This window comes from Sabethes cyaneus, chromosome 1 (genome assembly GCF_943734655.1).
Source record: "Sabethes cyaneus chromosome 1, idSabCyanKW18_F2, whole genome shotgun sequence".
In the NCBI taxonomy this organism is placed as follows: domain Eukaryota; kingdom Metazoa; phylum Arthropoda; class Insecta; order Diptera; family Culicidae; genus Sabethes; species Sabethes cyaneus.
Window position 1 is genome coordinate 59,956,237 of NC_071353.1, and position 6,939 is coordinate 59,963,175.

A 6,939-nucleotide genomic window follows, 5' to 3' on the forward strand; every position below is an offset into this window, starting at 1 on the left:
GAACTTCCCACTGGAAGTGCCCCGCCGCCACCTAAACAATGCAATCCTGCGAAGACTAGGCGAGCGCCGCGAAAACCTCGCAAGAGGCGTACGCAGCAATCACCAGTCGATAGCAGACCTCAGAGGCTCAATCCGCCGTTAAGTGCGGGTCGGACATCTGTGGCCTGTCGCCTGCGGCAACCGAAGCCTGCCGGTGTGAGCGACCCAGCCGCTCAACTCAGCGAAAACGCTGCTGGTACCCGTTCGCCAAGGCTCGATCCAGTACTGGATCAAGCTGAAAACGGCAATCATGCCTCCAAATGAGCAGCTTTCGCTGCATCCAGGTGAACCTCCACCATGCCAAGGGCGCGTCTAGTGTCCTATGCCGGAGGTTCACCAAAGAGCAGTTGAGTGCTGCTCTGATCCAGGAGCCATGGATCAACGATACCACGATCCTCGGTCTATCCGGCGCTAATGGTAAGTTGATCTATTGTAATACACAGTCCAAGCCTAGGACTGCCATTCTGTTAAATAAGAGAATAACATTTTCTCCAATTACAGAATTCATCCAACGCGACGTCGTTGCCATTACGGTGGTAGTACCGACAACTAGAGGGAAGCAGGAGATAGTCGTTGCGTCCGCCTACTTTCCAGGGGACAAGGACGAAATACCACCGCCCGAGGTTGCTGAACTTGTGCGGTACTGCAGAGCAGTCAACAAGCCGTACGTGATAGGCTGCGACGCAAATGCGCACCACACGATATGGGGCAGCTCGGACACAAACAACAGGGGTGAGTACCTACTTGAATATCTTACTTCTAACGATGTCAATGTAATCAATGTAGGGAATGACCCCACCTTTATAAACGCTATCAGACAAGAGGTCCTAGACCTTACTCTATGTAGCGCCTCTATAGCTGAGAAAGTCAAAAATTGGCATGTCTCTGATGAACCAAGTTTATCAGACCACAGACATATCATTTTCGACATCGAGGCTAATCCTCTAAAGAGTGAACAATTCAGGAATCCGAGGAAAACTAATTGGAGTTCCTTTAGGGATCATCTGATTGCCTCACGTAATTCCTGTCACAATAATATACGAACTCCAGTTGAGCTGGATATCGCCGCTAGTGACCTGCAATGTAGGATCACAGACGCGTATAACACAAACTGTCCCGTAAACACGCGAACAGTTTGCCGTGATGTGCCCTGGTGGAATGAGACGCTTAGCAATCTCCGTGGGAAGGCAAGGCGTCTGTTCAACAGGGCCAAAATCACGTCTAACTGGGAAGACTACAGAGCTTCCCTCACCAAATACAACGCTGAGCTACGCAAAGCCAAAAGGAAATCACGAGTCAAATTTTGCGAAAGCATTCAAACTCTGCCAGAGGCTACGCGTCTGCAGAAAGCGATGTCCAAGGACCATTGCAATGGTCTAGGGCAATTGAAAAAAGAGGATGGGAGTCTCACTGTTACCACCAGGGAAACTCTGGAAGTTACTTGTACTACTAAAGACTTGTTGCTACTTGTTGCTACTAAAGACCAGGGAATCCTCTGCATCTTCACAAGTATTTCGGGAAAGGAATTGTTGTTAGTAGATGGGCGGAGCTAGATGGATAATGTAAGTATGTAAGCATCAGTCATATGAGACTAACCTGGATATTCGAAAATTTTCTTGTAAAGCCAGTAACTACGAAAATTAAGATATAAAAAATACCTTTTTAACAAATTCAATATAATGCCAATGGTGCTCATATACAACCATAATTTAATTTATATCGAAAAATACTACGCACATGCGAGATTTACGGTTCAAAAACCACGTAACAACTTGAACTTATCCGCGATCAGGGAAATCAGGGATAATGAGACGAGTCAATATAGTCCCTAAGTTGATAAGCATTTCCTCTTACCAACGCTAATATGCAGAGATATAGCGCCCTACACGCTTTGAATCAAGAAAATAATAGTTTTGAATTAAAAGTAAAGTATTGTCAAATTGAGTTTTCGATGTAAATATTTTCATTTCAATCATACATATCAGTTTGAAACGAAATGAAATTTCTGTTTGTGCGTAAAACAACCATAAATGTGGCGATTCACGGACGAGGCAAAAATGTATAGCTTATATAGAGCTTTTGGCACTATATTACAGATACTAGAAATGGAAGATCTGCAGAAAACTGTGCTCTACAGATGTTGGTCGATGGAAAACAATGTTTTTCTGCTGATGAAACAAAAAACAAACGTTAGGGAAAGTTTCGATCTGTCGGAGGCTGCAATACACCAGCGCAAAATAGGAAAGGTGTAAATTGAGAATATTCCTGACCGAAACATACCGCAGATTGACGATAATATGGTTTTGCTAACTACTGTTGTGCTAATTTCATGGATTGGACTTTTGCCCCGCGGTAATCAAACTTTTGCCCCGCTAGTGGGGTAAAAGTGCGAATCGGCACTTGATCAAAAGAATGAAGAATTTATTTTCAATAACACTATTATTCCAGATGATTTATAGTTGAATGTAAAGACATTGAGTAGCTGCATCACTATAAAATATATTTTGTTGTTGTTCTTCTTTATATCTCGCGAAAATTGATGACAACTTCAAACATCGCACTTATGCCCCGCCCTACTCTAGATGGTTTTAGCTCTACTGACTATCCAAAGACCCATGAAGAATGACTGAGTACTTGCAGCGCATTCCGGAATCATTTTCTAGTCAGCAAGCCCCGCCAGAAGGTAATACAGTGGTAACCCGATTTTGTCACTCCCCGATTTTGTCACCCCCGATTTTGTCACGTTTTTGACCCGATTTTGTCACCCCCGATTTTGTCACGTTTTTTACCCGATTTTGTCACGCTTTTGATTTATCAAAAGCTTAGTTTGAAAATCATTTTCAAACATGTCAAATGTGTTAAAACACTGTGAAAAGAACTGTGTTGATTTTCGAGGAGTTTCTACCAAAGTTGTTTCTTATCTCCACAACTATAATAGCTAGAAGGTCACTTTCTTTGGCAAAGTTCTTTATAATAATCTTCTCAAAAGTTTTGTAGAACATTGTTTTGCTCTACCTCTTACTACTAGAAAAATAAATTTTCTATCTTACTTTTAGGGGGGTTAATCAAAGAATCGTTCATACCATAAGAAAGAGCTTTTTACGCTGTGACATTTCTCTGAACATAGTCAACCAGTATAATCAACCATTTCGGCGCAATTAATAAACGCGTGTTTTCATACCTGTGGGACCTCACAGCACAGGTGACAAATGTCCACAGAGAGGTAGAAGGAAGTGCGAAAGGTCCTAAAAGTGATCAGAATGATATATATGTAGTTCGTTCTAAATTATCTGCAAAAAAATATAAAATTGAAAAAATACCCGATTTTGTCACTGTCCCGTTTTTGTCACCCCTAAATTCATCATGGGGGTGACAAAATCGGGTCATTACTGTACTAGAATCATATGGATTATACTATTACATTCGGACTTTCAACTCGTTTGGCATGTTATTACCAAAAGAGTCGACCCGTATATAGTGGCATGCAAAAAAATTCGACTTGAAACGATCTTACCAAATTGCTGATTTATATTTTCTTATTATATTTTCTTACTTATCGCGTCATTTGACTTTTCATCAGTGCGTCTAATATCCAAAAATTAAATTAATTTTTCCATCTGATATCCATGTGCATTATTTAAACTTATTAAGGACAAATTTCTACTGTATAGGTGCTTGATGAGCTAAAACGAAACAAATAATAAAATTAACATATTAGGTTTACCCGATAACTAGGCTGTGCGGCTCAAACGTCTGCCCATAATCTCAGCTTTAAGATCAGGTATCCGGGAACCACGCAGCATCGCACCTCCTAGCTTAGCTACTCAGTAGAGTATTACCGGGTATCGTCGCGTGGAGGCGCTAGGGAGGAACTTGGGCTGGCGAAAGCTATGTTAGACGCTTTCTCGTTTGCCTACACCATTTCATATCCAGTGTCTCTTCTCTTCTTCTGTTGGGTACTCTCACCACTGCGTCCATTATTTTGAACTATTGTGGTATGCCCCATTGTCTCTTTTGCTGTACGCTTCAGGCTTACCTATCACTTATTGAAGAAGTGGTAGGCTGGAAGCTGGAGCGAGACAGGTGCCAATCAGGGATGACTTGGTTTATAAACCTTATAGTCCTGATCGGCGACGCAAACCAGATCTCCCTAGGCTCTAGTAGGGCCTTTTTGAGATACTGCAGTCTGCGTCCTATTAGTGCTCCACAATTGCAGAGTAAGTGTTCCGAGGTTTCGCTCTCGGTATTGCACAGGCGACAAATATCATCTTGCACGAAACCGAGATTCCGAAGATGATATTTACTCGGGCAATGTCCTGTCACCAGACCGGTAAACGTGCTGAGGTCTCTCTTATTGAGACTCAGCAGCTTCTGAGTAACCTTAATACTAGGCATTATAAATTTCTTTGATTGTTTGAGCGACTGTACAGCCATCCAATTGGCCATAATCATTCGGCTCTCCCATTGTTTCAACCCACTTTTCATCACACAGTCCGAGATACCGCAGAATGGATCCGGACCTGTGAATGGAGAGTTAGAACCACATTTGGCTAGTTCGTCTGCGACTTCATTTCCGTCTATTCCGCAATGACCAGGGACCCAGTACAGGTTTACCGAGTTTACCTGGCTCAGTTGCCGTAAGAGACAAATGCAATCCCAGACAAGTTTTGAGAAACACTTAAAAGCTTTAAGCGCTTTTAGTGCCGCTTGACTGTCAGAGAAAATGCAGATATTGGCATGTCTGTATTTCCTTTTGAGACAGACGTTTGCACATTCTATTATAGCTGCTATCTCAGCCTGGAAAACTGTTGGCCAATCTCCCATTGCTATAGATATTCTAGTTCTGGGGCCGTACACTCCAGCACCCGTTTTGACTCCCACCTTTGATCCGTCGGTATAGAACTTGATTGAACCACTGCGGGCGCTAGGTCCCCCCTCGTCCCAGACCGAACGTGATGGTTCGTTCACCGTGTATGGGATGTCGTAGTTGGTTCTAGCTTCCATCCAATCACTGTTCATTTCCGCAACTGGGCCAACAGGTAGAAGTTTCAGGATACTCAAGTGTCCGATTTTATCCCCGTCGAGTATTGTTTTCCATCGTTTAAGTGTTAGGGCGCTTTTCTTAGCCTCTAACTGAACGTGTTGATTCAGAGGTAGCAGGTGGAGAATAGCTTCTAGAGCCTTCGAAGGTGTGCTTTTCATTGCTCCGGTTATGGCCATACATGCTAATCGTTGAAGTTTGTTTAACTTTTTAATAGCCGTGGCTTCTGAAGTTTTTGGCCACCATACCAACGAAGCATAAGCTATCCTAGGTCTCACAATGGCGGTGTAGACCCACAACACCATTTTTGGTTTGAGGCCCCATGTTTTTCCCACCATTTTTGAACATACCCATAGGGCAGTGTTTGCCTTGCTGATTATTGAATCTAAGTGTGCGTTCCAAGATAATTTAGCGTCTAGGATTACTCCCAGATATTTAACTGAGACGCTGCATTTAATTTCTTCTTTCCCAAGGTGCAGAGACTGTAACTCCAGTTTTCTCTTCCTAGTGAAAGGAACAATGGTTGTTTTTGAAAGATTAATGCCCAGGCCTTCTTTACTACACCAAGATAGTGTAAGGTTTAAGGCCCTTTGCATTCTATCCGATATCACGTCGTCGAATTTTCCACGAACCATGATGACTAAATCATCAGCAAAGCCCACAACTTCGAAACCTTTTGCCTCTAAGCTTCTCAGAAGATCATCAACTACTAATGACCAAAGAAGGGGTGAAAGAACCCCTCCTTGTGGGCAACCTTTGGTTGCAGTCACCGTTGTTGAGAGCCCTCCTAGCTCCGAGGTGATTTGCCTATGTGTGAGCATACTGTGGATCCATTCGACTATACAGTTATCAAACTGTCTTTTCTTCATCGCATTTACCATTGATAAATGAGAAGCATTATCAAACGCCCCTTCGATGTCGAGAAACGCGCCTAATGCTGTTTCTTTCGTTGAAAGAGACTTTTCAATTTTTGTCACGAGCGTGTGTAGTGCTGTGATTGTAGATTTCCCAGCTTGGTAAGCAAACTGGTGTTTCGATAATGGATATCTGATCATGTATTCAGACTTAATGTATTCATATAATACCTTCTCCATAATTTTCAACAATATTGATGATAAACTAATTGGTCTGAAGGCTTTTGGATGTGATTTGTCACGTTTTCCTGGTTTTGGTATAAATACAACTTTTACCAATCTCCATGTAGACGGAATATGATTTAGTATCAGACTTGCCTTAAAAATCTCGATTAGAGATGGAATTAGCGCTGATTCTCCATTTTGAATCTGCGCTGGGAAAATCCCATCTGCACCTGCCGATTTAAAAGGTTGAAAGGATCTCACTGCGTTTTCCATCCTAGCCCTAGTGAAAGCCATCCCTGCGACTCTGGTTGCAATCTCTTTTGTTCTCTCAGATCCCGAAGAGTTTCTTTGAGAACATCCTATGTCACAATCAGAGTCCGAGCTGGCAGCAGCATGAGCTGAGGAAGATCCCGGAAAGTGAGTCCCCATCATTAAGTCTAGTACTTCAGTCGGAGATTTTGTGAGCGAACCGTCATCTATCTTGAGAGTACCGAGTCCGTTCGAATGATCCTTAGCAAGAGTCTTGTTAAGTCTTGCCACAATTGGAGTACTTTCAATGCTTTCACAATTGTGTACCCAAGATTTCCTTTTTGATCGTCTTAGTTCTTTGCTATATTCGGTTAGAGCTCTCCTATATTGAGTCCAGTCCGAAGTAATCTTTGCTCTATTGAACAGTTTTCGCGCCATTTTGCGAAGCCGTTCGAGCCTTCAGTTCCACCAGGGAACATTCCTAGTTGAAGTAACCCTTTTAAGTGGACAATTACTGTTATAAGCAGAGAC